The sequence below is a fragment of the Tamandua tetradactyla genome, chromosome 3 (genome assembly GCF_023851605.1).
Source record: "Tamandua tetradactyla isolate mTamTet1 chromosome 3, mTamTet1.pri, whole genome shotgun sequence".
NCBI classification, from domain to species: Eukaryota; Metazoa; Chordata; class Mammalia; order Pilosa; family Myrmecophagidae; genus Tamandua; species Tamandua tetradactyla.
In genome coordinates, this window is record NC_135329.1 from 78209004 (window position 1) to 78230837 (window position 21834).

General features: G+C 43.4%; 1 pseudogene; it reads left to right on the forward strand.

The window, feature by feature from the left end:
- Positions 1-426: 426 nt before the first annotated feature.
- On the forward strand, positions 427-1406 carry LOC143676172 (protein FAM163B-like; annotated as a pseudogene).
- Positions 1407-21834: the final 20428 nt, after the last annotated feature.

Genomic DNA, 21834 nt, shown 5'->3' on the forward strand with positions numbered 1-21834 from the left:
AGAATTGATGTTGCAGAATAATATTTAAGGATAGGGGAAAATAAGGACCTACCCATCAGTTGAGAAAAGCAGCTTTTTGAAACCCTATCTTTGGCTTGATTGCACTTGGGTCAACCTGAAAATGCACGAGTGCAAGGGGCCCAGCTGCAAGTACACCGGCGTCCAGCTCACCCTCCATGGAGGGCTGAAGCACAGGCCCCCGGGATCCCACACACCACGCAAGGGCAGGCGCTGCTGGTGCCTTCCTTTCCCCTACCGGGAGACAGAGGCCCCAGCCAAGCTGCTGACAAGGGCAGAGCCTGAACTCCCAGCCCAAGCACCTACCGCTTCGGTGCCTGTCCCAGAGGACTTCATTGTCCCCTCCTGGGGAGGGGGTACCGTGCCTGAGGGGTGTGTTTTACAGGCCTTTGATGGAGACACGGGTGGATGACAGCTGGGTCGGTGGTTATCACTGGGGGTATCTTGGCGACGGTAATTCGTCTCTGTATCATCACAGTCCTGTGCTACTGCCGGCTGCAGGTATGCCTGGATGGAGGTTGGGATGTGTGTGCCTGAACAGGGCCGGGCAGGGGGAGCTCCCCGGAGGTCCTCAGGGGCCAGGCAGAGAGGCTTCCCAACCATCTGCCAGGCGAGGACACTGAGGTGCAGAAAGGGTGGGAGACGGGGTCAGCAGTACCCAGTAGCCAAGTGGCCTGTGTGCTTCCCTCCCTGACAGTGTCCAGGTCTTCCTGAGAACGGAGGGGAAGCCAGGGAAGCCTTGGACTGGGGCCAGGTGCCTGAGCCCAATCTGGCTGCCTGAGCTCTGGCCAAATTACCCATCTCCTCTGTGCCTCGGTTTCCCCAACCACAAACTATGAGGATGCAATGAGCCAATCACTGCAAAGCGCTGGCCACACGGAAAGGGGCAGTTGCAGGGCGTGCCTGCGTGGAGGCTGGGTGGGGAGCGGGGATCCACAGGCCCGGAGCTCACGCCGCGCCCCCACCCTCTGCCCCAGTACTACTGCTGCAAGAAGGAGGAGTCAGAGGAGGACGAGGAGGAGACTGACTTCACCGTGCACTCGCCCCTGCCACCGCTGCCCCCCAGCCGCAGCCTGGTGCTCACCAACGGGCCGGCGCTCTATCCGGCTGCCTCCACCTCCTTCAGTCAGCGGTCCCCACGGGCACGTGCCCTCTGCTGCAGCTGCTCCCACTATGAGCCACCCACCTTCTTCCTGCAGGAGCCCGCGGAGGACAAGGACGTGTGCAACGGCGGGGAGAGGTTGCACCTTCTTCCTCCAGGGCACCGGCGAGGAGGACGTGGAGCTGCCCCCCGAGGGCTTCGGGGACCACAGGCGCTCAACCCCCAGCGGCTCACGGCCATGCACGAGGCCTTTTCCCGCAGCCGCAGCATCAGCACTGACGTCTGAGCCCCGCCCCCGGGGGGGGGGCCGAGACCGCAGAGGTGTTTCCATGGGGTGCCCGCCCGGAAGAGGGCTCAGCCGAGCCTTCCCCACTTCCCTGCCTGCCGGGGGGCCCCGGGCATGGGGCTCTGTGGTCCCCGTGGCCCCCGCCCTTGGGGAGCACTCAGGCTCATCGCAGGGGTGAGGCTCAGTGCAGGGGAGCGTCGCCCAGGGTCGGGACACTGGGGACTGGGACCTGAGGGAAGGCAGGCAGGGGACTGCCCGCGGGAGCCAGACTCCTGGAGCCGAGGCTCTGCCTTGTAAATGCGGGATGGAAAGGCGGCCTCCACGCCGCCTTGGCTAGACCACTCCCTCACCTCGCTACCTACTCAAGGAACAGTGACCACAGCTGTCCGGGGCCTGCAGCACGGGCCGGCCCTGGCCGTTAGGGGCCAAGTAAGTGTTCTGCCCCCACCACCCTGAGCTCTGGGGCCCCCTCTCCCTCCCTCCCCCTCTGAAGCACCTGCCTGGGCTGAGGGGCCATGCTAGCTGCTTCCCCTGCAGATGGACCGATTACCCCTTGAAGGGGGAGTTTCAGGGGCAACAGGGAGGCTCAGCCCTGTCCTGCTTTCTGGGATAAAGGGAGGGAACAGCCACATCCCACCCCACCCAACTGGGGAGTGGCAGCCCTAAAATACATGCCCAGTGCCTCCACCCAGACATGGCCCCAAAGCTGAAATCAAAGAGGTGGCCTGAGGCACAGTATGGGGGCCAGATCCCCAGACCAGGGGTTAAAAGGCCCACTAACCCCCCAGGAGGCCTTGGTGGCCCCGTCTTCTACCATGTGGGGCCTGGTCTCCAGGAGCACTTGGAGCTCTGGCTTTCAGGAGTTCCTGAGGGTGTAGGGAGACAGCCTGGCCAGTCACCCCTCCAGCTTGTCCCCCATCTCCCAGAAGCCTGCAGGGGTGGCACTCTGAGCTGAGCCCCTGCCCCCAGCCAGACCCCAGCCAGCTAGAGGGGGCTGCTCCCCGACAAAGACCTAGCTGAGCCCACTTGGCCGAGCTCCCACCAAGGCTCAGAACTTTGACCCACTCTCCAGCTCCTTCCAGCCCACCCTGAGGAATGCCCCAAACCCAGGGGTGCTCAGTTCCCCCCACCTCTGCTCTCTCCACAGCATGTCCCCCAAAGCCCCTCACCCTCTGGGCAGCCCCTTTCCCCAGGGAATGCAGAGCGTGCTCTCCAACTAAGAAAACTTCTCAAAAGACAAGTCTTTTAGGTGGGGGCGGGGGGCCCCGAGCATGGGCCAATGCCATGCATTCGGAGCCCCTGGGGCGTGCACAGAGCTAGGGGTTACTCTGGTCACTCTCTGCACTGCTGCCCACCCCTCGCTGTCACCTCCAGCTGCAGGGTGGACATACTGATGGGCTCCATCCCGAGATGCCCCAACCTCTGTCCCTTCCCCATCTAGTTCATTTTTATTGCATTAACTTGGGGGGTGGGGGCTGGAGGGGCAGGAGGTAGCATTTCCAGTGGCTATCCGCTTTCCCGTGTCCTGTCCCTTTTCCTGGTCTCGAGCGTTGGTATGGACACGGTGAGCTCTCTGCGATGAAAGTGTGCCTGTCCACCTGGCCCACGAGCCCCACCATCGGACCTGCAGCTGTGCTCCCTAAAAGCCCCAGAGCAAATAAAACTTGGCTCTAGCCCTGCAGAGCCTTCCCTGGGCCTGGGCCCCTCTGCAATCAGACCCTCTCTCTGCAGCTTCCAGAGGGGCCACGACTGCAATGGGGGGCAGTGGGGTCAGGACTAGGGCCCTCTGGGGAGGATGGGTTTTTTAGTTTCTAGGGTGTGCTGTATGGCTCTTCAGAATTTGGGAAGCGCTGGTCTCGATGCCAGGCTCCTGGGGAGCAGGCTGGAGGTCTTGATGCAGACAGAACCTTCTGGGTCTCGGGTGAATCATCCACACTAGGGGATGATGGTGGTCCAGGGCAGAGCCCAGAAAGGAAAACAGGAGGCAGGAAATATGAGTGGTGGTGCATGGGGGAGGGCATGGAGGCCCCCAAACGCCTGGGTTATGGTGACTGAGCTCTACTCAAAACAAGCTGGGGACCTTGAGCCACTGCCTGGGACCTCATGATCTCACGGGTCTGAAAAGAACCTTTCATACCATCACTCAGTTCCCAGCCCCTAAGATGCAAGTAGAAACACGCACAGGGCTGGCAGGTGCTGGGTTGCCGCCTCAGTTCTCCCAATGGGACACAGAAAAGGAAGCTGTAAGCGGCATCTCAAAGTCCTGCAGAAGCTGGGGGGCTGGACTGCCAGCCAGTCGGGTTGGAGATGAGCAGGCCCCATATGCCAAGGAAGTGACCCTGGGGGCCTGGCCTTGCCCTGCTACCCTCCCCGCACCCTGGGCCCTGAGGCAGGCTTCCCCCTGGTCCCAGGTCCCCAGGCCCTGCAAGCCCCCCAGCTGCCCCAGGGCCCCCATCCATGCCTGCACCAGGGCTCAGCACATGCTTCCCTGATGGCTGCCCTGTGCCTCCAGACCCCGTTCCTCCTGCCGGAAGCCACGGAGACTGCCCAATGCCCCATAAATAGAAGCACTTTATTAACATACACGATGAGCCGTGGCGACGTGCGCAGGGACAGAGCCCAGCCCTCCCACTCAGAACGTGCCGACGAGGCCTCGCCCTGCAGCATCATGGGTGACGGGTCCCTCAGTGCACACGACAGCTGGGTGGAGAGTCAGAGCAGACACTGTGCTGCCAATAAAACCCTCTGGGAGACACGCCTAAGTACTGGCAGCACTGCGGGGGGTGCCCGTGGGTCTCCTTGGTTGCCCCGTCCCATTCTCTGGTGTGGGGGAAATCCACAAGGACCCGGAGGAGGCCGACCCTAGAGAAGGGAAAGAACTGGCGGGCAGGGTCACCTCCACCCCTGGGCATCGTGCCCTGCAATCTCTTGGGTGGTGACGGTGCTCAGGGAGCACCCCCTGCCCGGGGAGGGGGCTGGCGGCCACAGGCACACGACCCTCCGTCTCAATGTACAACTTCCCGCAGCTGGAGTGGGATCTGCACAGGCACTTTGGGGGGGCTCTCTGTCCTGGGTGAGTACGGAGGCTCATGGCTGCTGCGATAGGCCCTCTCCTGGGCCAAGGCTCAGCATCACGGCCATGCAAGAAGGGCGTGCAGTGGCCCTAGGAGGGGGACGACCTGCAGGAATGGCAGCACGCCTTGCTGTAGTACCAGTGGCTGCAGAGGTTCACCTTGATGGCCAGGGCGCAGTTGGTACCAGGCTGGTCCTGGCAGCTGTTGTCTGGGGAGGGGTGCAGGGCATGGGGAGGTATCTCCATGTGCCCCCAGCCCATCCCTCCCTTTGACCATGGAGAGGCCCCCATGTGCCCCGTTTCCTGCTCCACCCTACTCTGTGCCCACATGCAGGGCTCTCCAACTCATCAGGGGATGGCTCTCTCTTTCTCTGCAGAGCGGCAGCCACCCCACTCCTGCCCCCATGTCCCTGGGGTGTGCACACCTTGCTGTGTGCAGTGGGAAGGGTGCTGCCCCAGGGGCCAACATTCATCGGAGTGGCAGATCTCACCCGATTATGTCCAAAGCACAACTCATCATTTGCCCCTGCCCAGTGCCAAAGCCAGCCCCGGGCCCGCCACTGTCCTCCCATGGGGAGCTGGATGTTTCTTCTAAACCACAGGCCTCAGCGTGGCTCCCAGGGGCCCTTGAGCCCATCAGGGACCCCTTACACACACACACACACACACACACACACACACACACACACACACCATCCAGCTGCACCTCCCTGAGCACACCTGGCCCACCAGGCCACGGGACCTGCCTCCCAGGGCCTCCTCCATGGTTCGACTGACCTTGAGTAGTAAAGGCAACAAATAAGAGGGCTGGATTGTTTCAAGTGCTTGATGGCTTGCTCTGCTACAAGTTTCTCTTTCTTCTTCCATTCCACAGAACTCACTTCACTTCAGTGACTGTTGTTGATCCTTCAGGAGTATTTGTGATTTCACGCTTCAGTGAAAGCAGGAAATCCCTCCCAGACATCTTCTTAGGCACTTCCCTGTTTCCACCTTGTATTATCTTGGTGTTTATACTTGTATTCAATACCCTAATATTAACTTCCATGAAGAGAAAACATGTGTATTATTCTTGAATGTAAATTTTAAGAACTGTTGACAAATAACAGAAACACAGTAAAAGATTGGTATGTCATTGTTTAATTAATTGAGTTAATTGCATGTTACTTCATTTACAAAGTGTTTTATTGGAAAGAAATATATATGGAAATACTTCTATAACTTTAAAATCATATTTGAAAATAAAGTTACATGTTATGTCCTCAAAAGATGCACCTTAATAGACATTAAATTTGGCATATATCTATATATACAGTTGATATTGTCTGCCTGTGAACCCTTAAAGAAAGTGATATCTGCATATATATTCAAATTCTTTGCTTCTAAAAATATAAATATTTGAACATATTTCTTTTAAAATTTATATATGCTAGCAAATACTTTTATTTCCCTTATTTTGTTTTCTAATTACATATACACCAGTATCACAAGTTTCATGATTACTTACAAAAATTATTTAATTTATTTGAGGGTCTGAAAATTGATACTATATATAATTTTTTGTTGCTTTGAAAACTATCTTCTCTTTTTACACACAGCACTTTTGTGTAAGAAAATTCAAAGAGGAAATATGTTTAGAAAATAAAGTAAAAACAAGCTTGGGGTTCCCCTACAACATTTCTTACTATTCATTTCCCTTACCTGGTAGAAATTTTTTGTTTCTCAAATGTCCAAGATTTTATAATATATTACATACCATTTATTAATGCACTGAAAATAGAGAATGTTAGAAATTACTTTCAGACAGTAAATATTGCATTTTATATTTAGTACTCATTTCAATTTATAATAACAAAATTGACTTTTTTTTGGAAGAATCGTTAATGGGAAATAAGACAATAATCTCCTGATAAAAACAGCAGGGTCAGTTCTACATATGCTGCATGACCAATAGGTATTGTGAAAAAATGTTAAGAGATATTGCCTAAATGTTGCCCTTGATGCTTTAACTTTAATAAAGCATCCTTTTGGTCTTGACATATGAAAAACAGAATTTGTTCATGTGGGAAAGAAACATAAGTTAACAAATCCCTCATGTTTTTGCAAATATAGTTAAATCCAAGAATTTGTCCTTATATTTAGAAAAATAAAAGGATTACTTTGGTCACTAAAATATTAGTGAAGAAAAATTTCTATAACCTTCATTATTAACCCAAAATATGAGCACCTAATATGCTCTAGAAGCATAAAAATACTTCTGCACTACAATCTCCCCCTGCTTTGTGAGATTACATGGTCTGAGTATGAGCTAAGGTTAGTATAACTTATACAAGTTGATGTCAGCTTTTTTCATATTCACCAGAGCCAAAAAGTACAAAGATTTAGAGCAAGGGGCATTAAGCTAGAATTCACCTAACACTGGAAATAAACCAGGAATTAACTTTTGTTTATTATGTGACTTATACTTTTACATATGGTAAAACATAAACCTGTCATATAAGAAAATTCTCTACAGCAAATAGTTATTTCAAGTTTCATTATATGAAGAAAAAGAGAATGAATTCATTAAACAAAATAAACATGCTTAGATGTTAGTTCTTAAGATAATTAAAACATAATTTTTTGGAACTTCAGCATCAAGGACATATTATGAATAAAATGTCTGAGTAAATAAGTTATTAAATTGTCTTCTAAAATATTGCTTGATAAAAGTTCTTTCACCTTCCTTTTTAACATAATAGGCTGGCAATTTTATGGTAAAAGATCCATAAAAGCCCCTACAGTGCAATCTCTCTCCCTGTTTTTTGAGGTCCTTCTTGACTAGCAGAGCTCATAGATCTGATCACTAGGAAAAGTTAATCAAGGGGTAGTGTCAGAAACATGCTTTAGATACAATAGAAATTTACATGCAGCCATTACAGACACCCATTTGGGCTAATGCACATTTTTTGGACCTAAATAATTTCTATGCATTTTTTAGCCAACAAATCTATTATTAAAAATATGTACTTTGGCTTACCTAATATTTGCTTTCAACAAATTCCTTAGATGTGTAAATTTTCACATCTTTACATATTTACAATCATCTAATGTTTTTTAGCTTAGAAAATCCAGAATTAGCAATGCATTTTCTGTCTTTCGGTTTCCATGATTTCATTACCAATAAAAGTCGTCAATAAGATGAAAGTCAAATAATACAGTTCACAGCAAGTACTAGTAAACAGAAACAAACTCCTCACTTTATAGAGTTCCTGCTGTAATTTGTTCTGTAACTTACATCATGCTCCCTTTCCCTTTGCAAAAGCAACAGTTAGAATTCCAGAGGGAAAATGCATCTCTTCTTGATAAATTCCCATTTCTGCCACCCTAATAATGGTCACACATCACAAAACTGATCAACTTAATAAGTTGAAAAGGAAATCTAAATAGTAGGAGAGTACACATTTTATTTCTTTTCATGTTCCTCGGTATAACAGGAGAAAGTTTTTTCCAAGAATTCTTTCTCAGGCAAAAGTAAACAGGGAATTTATGCCATTAGAATATTTTTCTGTAATAAGAAAAAAATTCCAGTAAAATAGGATTATGAAGTCAAATTGCCATAAATTTGCATTTTTCTTGATGTACAGGTGTGCTAGTTTGAGTCTGTGTTAGACACCGGAAAATCCATGCTCTTTAATCCTCATTCAATATTGTTGGCTGGGAGCATTTTGATTGTTTCCATGGAGATGTGACCCAATGAAATGTGGGTTATAACTTTTGATCAAATAACTTCCATGGAGTTGTGACTCCACCCATTGAACCTTTAAAAGAGGAGACATTTTACAGAGAGTCCCTTTTTTGAGTCATGAGAAAGCCACAGCAAAGCCGAGCAGTGACACGAGGCCAGGAGAACCAGGGTCCACCAGCTGGTGACCTTTGTAGATGAAGAAAGAAAATGCCTTCATGAAAAGAGAGGCCAGGAGAGAAAGACAGCAGATGCTGCCATGTTTGCCATGTGCCCTTCCAGCTAAGAGAGAAATGCTGAATGTCACTGAACTTCTTGAACCAAGTAATCATTTCTTGGATGCCTTAGTTTGAACATTTCCATAGACTTGTTTTAATTTGGAAAATTTCACAGGCTTAGAACTGTAAACTAGCAACTTATTAAATTCCCCTTTTTAAAATCCATTCCCTTTCTAGTATATTGCATTCTGGCAGCTAGCAAACTAGAACAGATTCTGGTACGAGAGGAATGGGGTGCTGCTGTGATTTGCAAATGCCAAACATGTTGTAATAGCTCTTTAAATGGATAAGAGGAAGTTTTTGGAGGAGTTGTGAGGAGCTTAATTGAGAAAGCCTAGAATGCTTTGAAGAGACAGTTGGCAGAAATGTGGACTCTAAAGAACCTTCTGATCAAACCTTAGACAGAAATGAGGCACTTGTTATTATTGTCTGGAAGGAAGGCAAGTCTTGTTTAAAAATGGCAGATAATTCTGCAAAATTGACTAGTGGCTTTGGCTGGAAGGCAGATTTTAAAAACCATAACTCATCACAACTCCTCCAAAAACGTGGATATTTAGCAGAAGAGAGTTCCAAATTAAATGTAGAAAGGGCAGCCTGGTTTCTCCTCACAGCTTATAGTGAAAGGCAACAGGAAAGACACAAGCTGTTAAGTTGCTTTTGATTATTTTGTATTAAGTTAGTTAATACAGTAGAATTTTGAATTATGTCTATAAGAGTTGCAAGGAAATATAAACATTAGGATGTAGAGGCTTGGATACCCAAGAAAGAGAAACATCTTCTACAATGGTCAGGGGATAAATAAAATACTTCACTCTGCAAGTGAAACATCTCCAGATGCTGCAGACATCCAGAGAAAGGAGGATTCCATCCAATCATGGCCACTTCAGTGATATCATTACTTACAATACATTTGTGATGTGCTTCAATTTCTTAAAGAACTGAAAAGTAAGCTTGTGGAAATAAAAATAAGAGTATAAATATTAGAAGAATGTTTGAGAAACATGCGTGGTTCCATTTCTCAAGTTAGTCTGGCACAATTTAAATCTTTGTTTTTATACAATCAATTAGGGTATAAGTAATATTGTTTCCATTAATATGACTATCAAATATTTGAGGCAAAAGCAAAATAGGTATGTAACACAAATGGTTGTATATGGAATTGACATAATATGTGCATATGATGTAGGTTAAAATGTTACAATTCCTATATAATAGGCATAAGTACAATTTACTTTCAGTTATCCAATTGCACCCAGGACGTACTACATATGTATTTCATGCACATAGATCTCCACATGCCACATGAATTGACAGTGTTTTATCTGCCAAACTGCCAGAATGCAACACACCAGATATAGATTGGCTTTTAATAAAATGGGGGGTTATTTAGTTAAAAATATATAGTTCTTCAGAGGAAAGGCAGCTAACTTTCTTACATGGGAAGGCAAAGGGCAATCTCTGCTGGACTTCTCTCCAGGCCTCTGGGTTGCAACAACTTTCCCTGGGGTGTTTCTTTCTGTATCTCCAAAGGCCCGGGCTGAGCTGTGAATACTGAGATGAGGTATGCTGAGCATCTTGCTCAGCATTTAAGAGTCAAGCCAATTAACTCAATGTCATTCATTGCAGCATGCAAACCTCCTAGCTAATGGCAGATGTAACCAACAACAAATCTTCACATGTCATTGGCTTGTGTCCAAAGCAACAAAACTAGGCACCTTCACTGGGTCAAGTTGACACCTGAACCTAACTACCACCTGTCCACCCCACTTGGCAACTATATGCATCACCTCAAATGATATTAAAGTGGCAAAAATTCTCTTCTGGCTGTGGACCTCTGAATCTCAAAACAAGTTATCTGCTGCCAATATGCAATGGAGGGACAGTCAAGGATACATGCTTTCATTTCCATAGGGAGAAATTGGAAGGAACACACATGTCACAAGACCTAAACAGTTCTGAAAACCAACAGGGCAAACTCCATTGGTTTCAAAGTCTGAAAGTAATTTATCCTTCATCTTTAGAAAGTGGCAGACCCACCCTTTCCAAGGGCCTATGCAGTGGGCCACCTCTTTCTGAATCAACATGTGGGACATTGAGGAGACCACTTTTGCTTGGCTCCACCCTCTCCAAGAATCAGGGCTACACCTGGGCTCTCTGCCATTTCCAGGGCACACACTCAACTCCTCCATGTGGTGGCAGCCAGGGTCTCCCCAGTCCCCAAGGAACATACAGTACTTTCTCCAAGGCCTGAGGTGGCATGATTCTTCCACTGCAATGAGGTGGGAGGCTAATCCTCTGCCATCAGGACAAACTCACCCTCTCCATGTGTATAGGGTGGGGCCACTCTCCTGCCCCATGATTTCTTGGCTTTATGCTAGAGCTCCCATGGTTCTCTGCAAACTCCAATTTGTCCCTTTTGTGTCCCCCTTTGTGTAGATTGTCATTGGCTCTGTTTACACCAACAGTCTCTCCAAACACTCTAGGACTTCTCCATCATTCTCTTCACAGTTCCTCCAAAATCTTCCCCTTATCCATCAAAAAAACTGTTCCAACATGTTTGGTATTAGCAATCAGCAACAGCACCCAACTCCTTGTACCAAATCTGTTTTCATCTGCCAAAGCTGCCAAAATACAACACATGATATGGATTAGCTTTTAATAAAAAGTGATTTATTTAGTTAAAAACATAGTTCTTCAGAGGAAAGGCAGCTAACTTTCAACTGAAGTTATTTCTTACACAGGAAGGCATAGGGTGATCTCTGCTGGCCTTCTCTCCAGGCCACTGAGTTTCGACAACTTTCCCCAGGGTGATTTCTTTCTGCATGTCCAAAGACCTGGGCTGAGCTGCAAACACTGAGATGAGGTATGCTGAGCTTCTTGGACTGTGCTATATTGACCTCTCTCATTTAAGCTTCCACCCAATTAAATCAAACATCATTCACTGAAGCAGACATGCCTCCTAGCCAACTGTAGATGTAATCAGCAACAGAGGAGCTTCACATGCCATTGGCTCATGTCCACCACAGTAAACCTAGGCACCTTCACCTGGCCAAGTTGATACCTGAACCTAACTACCACAGTCAGATAATAGACATGGAATATTTTCTTTGTGTATTAAAGGATATAAATCTTGTAGAGAACCAATAGTCCAATTAAACACATTAGACATATTGGTATCAATATTCCAACTTGTTAAAACAGACCTATTGAATAGCTCCATAAATTGAGTATCAAATTTCAATTCATTTTGGTGTAGCAGGATTGTTGTGGGCAACCATTGTGCACTAATTGCTAAAGCTTGAGGGACATCTTCTCCAGCACAGCTAGCCAAGCTCTCCAAGAGTATTGAACTGACTATGCCCAAATCAGTTCCTATGCCACCAAATAAAGTTTCATACCATGCTTTTTCTTCTATTATTTGTCATGAAATAGGAAATGAAATATTAAATCAAATAATACTTTTAGCAGCTGCATAAGAAACATTAGTATAGGATAAGGAGGATCAAACTATTTTCCAGGAATGTTGTGTGTGTTTAGGTGTAGAAATACATGCATATTCCAACATGTGAATGTATTTTGTGTCTCAGAATGATTGGTGCACAAAAAGTTGAAAGAATATTGAGTTATATTTATAGTTCCCTTTAGCCATTTAATCATATTACAATGCATAGTGGCATTTTTAAAATTCTGGTATGGTAGATGGGAATTAACTAGGGACAAATTATGCATACAACAACTTATATTAACTGAAGCATGGACATCAATCTGTATAGGTAAAGTTCCACTAATAGTCATAATATGATCAAGTGCCCTCCATAATTTAGTTTCTGCATTCAGAGCCCACTTCATGATCAAACATCTTTGGTTTCTAGGACAGACAAAATTTTCTTGAATTCAGTTCTTATTACTACTCTTCCAATATAAGGTGAGTGTTGTTTGGTGTAGAAACACACATTCCTGATGTCCAAGTGGATATTCTGATGATTCTGCAGGCCAGTAGGCATACTGCAAAATACTTTACTCATGAAAAAATTGATTAGCTGGTAAAATTCCAACATTATATTTTCTGGAGTATTCTAATACTGCAATATTATTTATTCTTCCTGTAACAATCTTTGCAGGTTTTCATCTGTCCTGTGGGTGCTTTTTCATCCACACTTTAGAACCAACTTTCATATTTGTGGAACCAAAACTGTTACTTCTGGGAGAGGTCATGGAGGGGCTGCTGGAACTGGTTCCATTTCCCCATTTTGTAAGGTATTAGAGCTAGTTGACCTTTTTTATCTAGAGCCATTAGATGCTTTGTTTCTTTAGAGATATTATGCAGTTAGACTTTAATCTCTCTCATGCAATCTGAGTCTAGTCATAATTTGAACGTTATTCAGTGATAAACTAGATAGTGGGAGGATATGTCCAAAATGGCCATCAAGAATTTTAACATCAATTCCAGTACATATAATTTCAGTTGTATTAGGATCAATCCATATTTCTTTTGTAGTATATAAATGATTGCCATCTGATTCCAGAGTCCCTAGATATGGAGCTTGGGTTTCCAGTACCAGAGCTCACCATTTTAGAAGTCTTCCTTTATATTGATTTCTTATGTGTAAATTTGGAGTCATTATTCATGCTAACAGACAGGAGTTTCCTAAAGATTGGTTATTTAATTGCTATAATACATAAACAAATTGTCTTTTAAGTTCTTATATGAATTCTATCCCAATTTAAATATTTTTTTCTTTTAATAAACCATTCATTCATTCAGCTAATCTAACAGAAAGTAGATAGTATAGAATCTGATATATCCATTCCACATTATGTTGATGGTAATAATTGTGCATTCCTTTTCCTTAAAATTGTAATCCACTACCACTTTGAATTTGTAAAGAGGATCCATAATACAGTGTAATAACATCTAAAGTTTACAATTATTTCTTTGGGTGGCATGTCGGTATGCACAGGCAACAAGCACTCCAGAGGAAGTATCTACACAGGTGCATATATATTGACACTCTCTACTATGAGGCAATGGTCCAATTCAATTAATGTGCTATATTTCAGTAGGAATTGTTCTGCTTGCCAGCTCCCCTATTATTACCTTTAGTATTGTTCATAAAGTTTCTTTATTACAAATTTCACATTGAATTTTGATTTGGTTTACAATGGAGAAAGATAAATGAATTTCTCTGACTTGTGCTCACCTGTGCATAGCTTGTGTGGTCAAATATCCAGATTGATGGTGCATCCATTGTGTGAGGGCAGAATTTTCTTCTGTAATAGGCTTCACAGCAATTTTTGCTAGTGCATCCACAGTGATTATGGTTATGTTCAGGTTAATTCACAGTGGAATGTGCATCTACATGAATTAGTACATTGAGCAATTTCCCATAATTATCCCCATAATGATCTTCCCCATAGTTCTTTTCCACATATTTCCCAGTTATTTTGCTTCCAAATAGACATCCAAGTAGTTAATGCATTAGCCACTGCCCATAAATCAATGAATAGGTGGCATTTGCCTTGTTTTTTGTGCACCAGGGCCTGATGCACTGCCTTCAATTTTGCTAGTTGACTACTGCCAGTCTGTCCCATTGTCTGTAGAGTAACTTAGGTTTGGAGGTTATAGGATATGTCCTTCCAAAATTGTTTCTGCCTGTTATATTTAGCAGTTTCATCAGTAAACCATTCATGCTTCTTTTCTCATGAAGAAAGGAAAGTATAGCCCTCTCCCCACTGTACAGAAGACACTTGTTTAATTTCTGGTTCAGGCAATGGATTATTATTAGTAATACTATTTCTAGTAGCTACCTGTTCATGTAAATTAACTACCCTTCCTTTCTCTATTTTAGCTCTTTTCTGTATTCACTATTTCCATTTTATAATACTGGCTTCTTGTGGATGTCATATTATATGAGATACAGGAGAGGTCATTACCCAATTCATAATGGGGATTCCAGGGCAAAGCAACACATTGTGCCCTAGAGTCATCTTTTCAGTTTCAGTTACAGCCCAATAAGCAGCTAACAATTGTTGCTCAAAGTGGATATATGATTCACCAGAGGAAGACAACTTTCTAGGCCAAAACCATAAGGGAACACTTTTCCATCCTATTGTTGCATATACTCCAATTAGAATATGAATCTTGCACAGTTACATGAACATCTATTCATCTTTGTTTCATAGGTCAAAAATCCAGGTAGTCTGGATGGCCATCTTTGCCTCTTCAAAGGCTTTGTTCTCTTTCTCTCCCCATTCACATTCATATTTGTTTCTGGCTACTTTATATAAGGACCTTAAAATGGCACTTAAATAAGAAATGTGAGCACTCCAGTATCCAAATAACCCTATAAATTTTTGTGCCTCATTTTCATTTCTTTGTGGGAGAAAATCTATAATTTTCTGTTGGGTTTTAGGCAGTAGTTTTCTATGCTCTTAATTCTGATTTATTTCTAAAATTTTTACTTTCTGTGCAGGTCCTTGAATTTTGGTTGGGTTAATTTCCCATTCCTTTCCTTTTAAGTGGGCTATTAAATCTGTAAAGTTTGCTCCACCAAGTCCTGACTCTCTGCCTGAAGCATAATATCATCAATATAGTGAGTCAGTTGGACACACAGTAGAAGGGAGAAAACATTAAGATGTTCAGTCACAATTCAGTGGCAAATAGTAGGGCTATGTAAATATTTTTGTGGTACCCAGTAAAAGTAAATTGGCAGCCTTGCCAGGTGAATGAAAATTGATTTCATTGTTTAGGATTTATTGGAATAGGTGCCTTATTCTATTGCTCTGGACAGAAGCCAATGGCATGTGAACCTAAGCTGTTCCTGATTACATCTGCAATTGCCTAAGAGACATGCCTGCTGCAATGAATGATGTTTGATTTAATTGGTTGGTGCTTAAATGAGAGAGCTCAATGTAGCACAGCCCAAGCAGCTCAGCATACCTCATCTCACCACTTACAGCTCAGCCTAGGCCTTTGGAGATGCAGAAAGGAATCACCCCAGGGGAATTTGTTGTAACTCAGAAGCCAGGAGAGGAGGCCAACAGAAATTGCTCTGTGGCTTCCCACATAAGAAAGAACCTCACTTGAAAGTTAGCTGCCTTTCCTCTGAAGAAGTATACATTAACCAAATAGACTTCTTTTTATTGAAAGCCAATCAATCTCTCGTGTGTTGCATTCCAGCACCTAGCAAACTAGAACAGATTTTGGCACTTGAGAAGTGGGGTGCTGCTGCAGTTTGCCAACACCAGATATATTGGAACAGATTTTTGGATAGATAAGGGGAAGATTTGGGAGGGACTGAGAAGAGAATGAGGGGGAAGTCATGGAGTGCTTGAAAAGACTGTTGGTGTAAATGGAATCACTGCCAATCTGGACAAAGGGGGACACAAAAGGGAAAAATTGGAGTTTGCAGAGTGAGAACCATGGAAGCTCATGTCTGAAGCCAAGAAACCTCAGCCAGGAGAGTGGACCCACCCATATACATGGAGAGAATGAGTCCTCCACCTCATTGCAGTGGAAGAGCTGTGCCACCTCAGGTCTTGGAAAAGGTACAGCATGTTCCTTGGGGACTGGGGAGAGCCTGGCTGCCACCACATGGGGGGTTTGAACATGTGCCACAGAAATTGCAGAGAGCCCAGGTAAGGCCCTGATGTCTGGAGAGGGTGGAGTTGAGAAAAAGTTGGTCTCCTCAATGTCCCACAGGTTGATTCAGAAAGAGGCAGGCCACTGAATAGGCCCTTGGATAGGATGGGTCTGCCACTTTCTAAAGCTGAGGATAAATGACTTTCAGACTTTGAAATCCAGTGGTATTTGCCCTGCAGGTTTTCCTTCCAATTTCTCCCTATGGATCCTGTGACTGTCCTTCTTTTGCATACTGACACCAGATAAATTGTTTTGAGATTCATGGTTTCACAGTCAGAAGATAATTTTTGTCATTTTAATATCGTTTAAGGTGATGCATGTAGCTGCCAAGTTGACAAGTGGTGGATATGTGGTAGTTAGGTTCAGGTGTCAACTTGGCTAGGTGAAGGTGCCTAGTTCTATTGCTGTGGACATGAGCCAATGGCATTTGAACCTCAGCCATTCATGATTACATCTGCAGTCGGCTAAGAGGTGTGCCTGCTGCAATGAATGATGTTTGATTTAATTGGCTGGTGCTTAAATGAGAGAGCTCAATGTAGTACAGCCCAAACAGATCAGCATACCTCATCTCTGCACTTACATCTCAGCTCAGGCCTTTGGAGATGCAGAAAGGAATCACCCCAGGGAAAGTTGTTGGAACACAGAGGCCTGTAGAGAAGGCCAGCAGAGATTGCCCTGTGGCTTCCCACATAAGAAAGAACCTCACTTGAAAGTTAGCTGCCTTTCCTCTGAAGAACTATACATTAACTAAATAAATCTCCTTTTATTGAAAGCCAATCCATCTCTGGTGTGTTGTATCCCAGCAGCTAGCAAACTAGAACAAATAGTAAGGAAAGCATTGGCTAAATCAAGGACAGCATAACAATGTACCTTATATTTTTTGCATTTGTTCAATTAAAATAATTATATCAGGAATCACTGCATAAAGAAGTGTGATCACTTTATTAAATTCCCAGAACACTCACCAGGAGCTATCAGATTTGTGTACAAGCTACACAGGATTATTCCATTGAGAAGTGGTGGGAACTAATACCCCAAGAATTCATATTCTTGTATTGTATTTGTTATTTTTTGCAAGGGTTTCATGTGGCACTATATCCTCAAACTGAATTGCTATGTTATGGCTATAGTGACTAAAAGAAGCAGTGTATTCTAATCACAGGAGCATTTGCATCACACTAATATTGTGACAGGCATCATGAAAAATACTTCTAATTTTGGATAAATAATCCAAAGTTCTATTTCCTTAAAGCATGGTAGTATCTCTAACATTCTGAAAAGATAAAAAGTATCAATTATAATATGTTGTTACAGTTTTGAACTCTCAATTGTATTGAATAATCCAACATAGGTAAATAAATTTTTTCTATCCTATAGGCAAAAGGAAGAGAAGAAACAAAAAGATTCTATGCTCAATGTTTGTATTATCTTGAGATCATGCAAATCTAATATTTTGAAGATCTCATTTAGTATGCAGATGAAATAATTGAATTATCTAGCAAATTTCCATGTCTACTGAATGGACTGATGTAAACTGGAGTGGCATTATCATGGAGACTCTTTCTGTGCCTGACTTAATGGCTGAAAGATAAATTAAGTAAAAGAGCATAAAGGGCAAAGAACGGAGGAGAGAATGCTTTAGGAAACAGAAAGGACATTTACAATTTACAAAATATAAGTGAAGGCAATGGACATTTGGATAAAATGTGAGGAAGCACTATGTGCTGAAGTTGGAAATTTTATGGTGGAAAGAGAATTCTGCAATTTTTCAGTTTGGATAAATACACACAGGACCAGATGAAGAAAGATGAGTGGAAATATTGTCAGTAAGTTTCATTGTTTTTTGTTTTCCTTAGAATCTACAAGAATTTTAAGAATTATTTAGGAACAGATAAAATTTTAAGCTTTTACTGACAGAAATTATCAATGCAAAACTTTAAAAATGTTATTTTCTTTAACCCTGTGGACAAAGGATTACTTACCAGATATACTTCAGGAGATGATTCCAACAATTGCACTGGAGTGTGCAAGTTTTTCTCCTATAAGGTAAGGATTTACTATATGATGACTTGAAAGTGAAACAGAACATCTAGCTTTTTTGAATGTTTCTGAAATTATAACATATAGCTGTGTTTCTAGGTTTCTGATAAAGGACCCAGTGGTCTCTACTAAGCTGTGACAGATTGTTATCATTGACAGATGCATGGTAAAGTGACATAAAAATAGTCACTTGCCTTCCTATCATGTCAAATTTGGTGTTGAGTGGAATGTTATATGGTCAGAACAACTATAGTGAATTATTTTTAGGAGGCATGTCTAAGCTTTTGGGATTCCTCACAGTTATACCTCAGTAGCCACTTATTAAATTCCCCCTTTGAAAAGCCATTCCATTCCTGATATGCTGCATTCTGGCAGCTAGCAAACTAGAACTATCGAGAATTTTCTAGAAGTGATGTTGAGTTGAATCCTTAAGGCTCAGGACACTTTTGGCAATTTGAGATGGAGAATCAGCTGTAGTAGTGGGAATATTATTGTGGACAAAAACTAAGGGGTAATGGTTTAGATAGCGGGCAACCTGGTGGCAGGCTTCCAATAACTTTATTAAAATTGCATAATCCTGTAATGGTGGATGCTGTGTTGTACCACACAGAAGATCCCTTCAGGACAGAGGCACAAGTTTCTCCAGCTGCCTAGAGTGTTGGCTGCTGGGGCTCATGGTTGTGACCCTCCACTGAAGGAAGCTGTCCAACTGAAGGTTATACTTCTCGCCTGTGGCTGCCCATAGCCAATGATTGGTTGATATAGGAATGCAAAAACCAGTTCCTTTGCATCAACCAGGATAACAACTCTGGAAGGCTATTTAATCAGCTATCCACACTATCAGCTGAGGCCTTTGTTGTAACCATATCACAGTTCAGCTTCTCCCTCTGGCCAGTTTTGTTTTTGGCATTCCACTACGGGTGTTCTTCTAGATGGCACTCCCAGTAAAGATTCCTCATGCAAATCCCTGTCTCAGAGTCTGTTTTCTAGGGAACCCATCTAAGACAATTCCAGATATAAGTTGAGCACTATAGACTATTTTAACCTAAAGCTAAACATGGATCTTGGAAAGCCTGAAAAATATCAAATAATTCAGTCACTAGATGAAATGCAAGCCATGTCTCTATGGTATCAATTTCACATCTCAGTTAGGTGCCAAATTGTTAATGTAATTTATACTCTGCTGACAAAGATTTGGAAAGGAGAGGAATTATACCTAAGCTGTGATTCTTCTGCTTTCCAGTTCTGCCAAACCCATCAATCAACACTGGCCACTAAGTGTTAGGGGCTGTAATAAGTAGGCTATATCAGAAAGTTATGCTATAAGAAATGTATTAGTTAGGGTTCTCTAGAGAAACAGAATCAACAGGGAACACTCACAAATATAAAACTTATAAAAGTGTCTCACATGATGGCAGGAATGCAGAGTCCAAAATCTACAGGGCAGGCTGTGAAGCTGACATTCCAATGGAGGGTCTGGACAAACTCCACAGGAGAGGCTCCCTGGCTGAACCAGGGAGCCTCCTTAAAAGGCTTCCAGTCATTAGATTGAGCATCACTCATTGCAGAAGACACACCCCTTGGCTGATTACAAATGGAATCAGCTGTGGATGCAGCTGACATGCTCATGATCTAATTCAATGAAATGTCCTCATCGCAACAGGCCAGCACTTGCCCAACCAGATAAACAGATACCACCACTTGGCCAAGTCGACACATGAAGCTGACCATGACAAGAAGAAAAAAGGGCAAAAACACATCTTAAGGGCTTAAAATGAAACAAAGGTTTTTTTGTGATTCATGCAACATATCCATTACAGGTCAGTAGGGGAAGAGGGTATTTCTGCTTATCATTGTCACCAAGGAAGCCAGGCAAATGGAGCAGTCACTACCTGGAGCCTTGCAGATGACTGCCAGGAGGTCTGGGAGGTTCCAGAATCAGAACTTAACAGGATCCACCCAAAGTGACACATGCCACTCACACTCACAACTCACCACAACTATGTGCCATGGGGTCTCAGGAAATGCAATCCCAAAATGAGCCTGGAAGAGGGCAGGAGCTAGAATATTTGGCAGATGAAACTAATGAAACCTAGGGGAAAATCCTGTAACCTAGAAAATAAAAATAATAGGAATTTAAAAATCAGGTGAAATTAGTAGTTTAATTCTCAATTTTCAGTTAAAAAAACGAGCTCAGTAGTAAATAAATAATCACTGACCCTTAGTATCTTTCAAAACTTATTTTCACTGTTTGGATTTTATCTTTGCCTATTTTATGAACATGCATTTGGTAACTTCTATTTAAAAAGTGCTGTGATGATTACTCTTGTGTCACAAATATGAAGAATCTCTGGACTCTTTCTTTAAAGAAGTTTGCATCTTGTTAGAGAGACAGGTTATAAGTATACAGTGGGAGAGAAGAAAGAGAAGAGGGGACAGAGGCAATGTGTTGTAAGTGAAGGAGAGGAAATTGTCTAGTGCTAAGTTTCCATGCTTGAAGCTGGAGAGACCAAAGTTTTAGTGCCTTGTAAAAACAGGCTTGGAAAAGCCCTTCTGATCTGAGCTCTTCAGAAGGGCTAAATAAGGAAAAAGAGAATGTTGTATTATTTCTCTTAAACTCACTTCTTGATTTCTGTTTTCCTCCTCCTACCCCAAACACTATTGTTTACAATTTTAAAATTTCTCTATTGATGATGCCATGATCTTCATGTGGTTACAATAAATAATAATGACGCGAGAGGTAATATCATTGATCCTTGAGAGAAGGACCCATGCTCTTTTTGTATTCCTTCCAAGGTATGGATGAATTAGAGTGATAATTATAATAACTATATAATAATTATAATAAATTGCTTCTCCATAGATTCTTATAGCTTATGAAGCAAGTTTATATATACAATTCATATTATTCCCATAACAAGTTGGTGAGATAGGTCTTAATAAAATTATCCCCATGTTATAGATGGATGGAAAGTTGAGAATGAGAGAGGTAAAGTGATTTAATTATTATTGCAGTTTTATATAGCTGTGAGCGAACCAATCTAAATCAATAGCTTAAAACAACTGCACTGAGGAGTTTCTGGTCATCAGGATGGCAGAGAAACTTTAAGCAACAATCAAGAGCTGGCACCATCTTTCTAAAAGCTCCAGAAAAATAGTCAGAGTGTTGCAGTCACAGGGCAAGCACTGCATCAAGCAAAAGGCAACTTAAAAATGATAAGATCTCATGGAACCCTGGCCAGCCCCTCCCCAAATCCCTCACCAGCTGGGTGCAGGTCCCTGGTCTTGGTTCTATAGGGGGCAGAGCAAACCTTATGCACATATTAGGAGCATGTATGACTTGACCAATCTGTCTGATGCAGTGTGATGGACTGAACTGGGACATATTTCACATGCTTGCCATCTCAGAATAGACATGTAGAAGGCAGTCCACAGAGCTCTCCTACAGGACACTGTGAGAGAATAGTCAAATTATGGCTGTTGGACCAAAGGTTTGCTGACTGGAAGATATAACACAATGCTCAGTACCATGAGTGTGGTAGTTAGATTCAGTTGTCAACTTGGCCAGGTGAAGGCACCTAGTTTTGTTACTGTGGACATGAACCAATGGTACACGAACCTCATCTTTTGCTAATTACATCTGCAGTCAGCTAGGAGGCATGCCTGCTGGAATG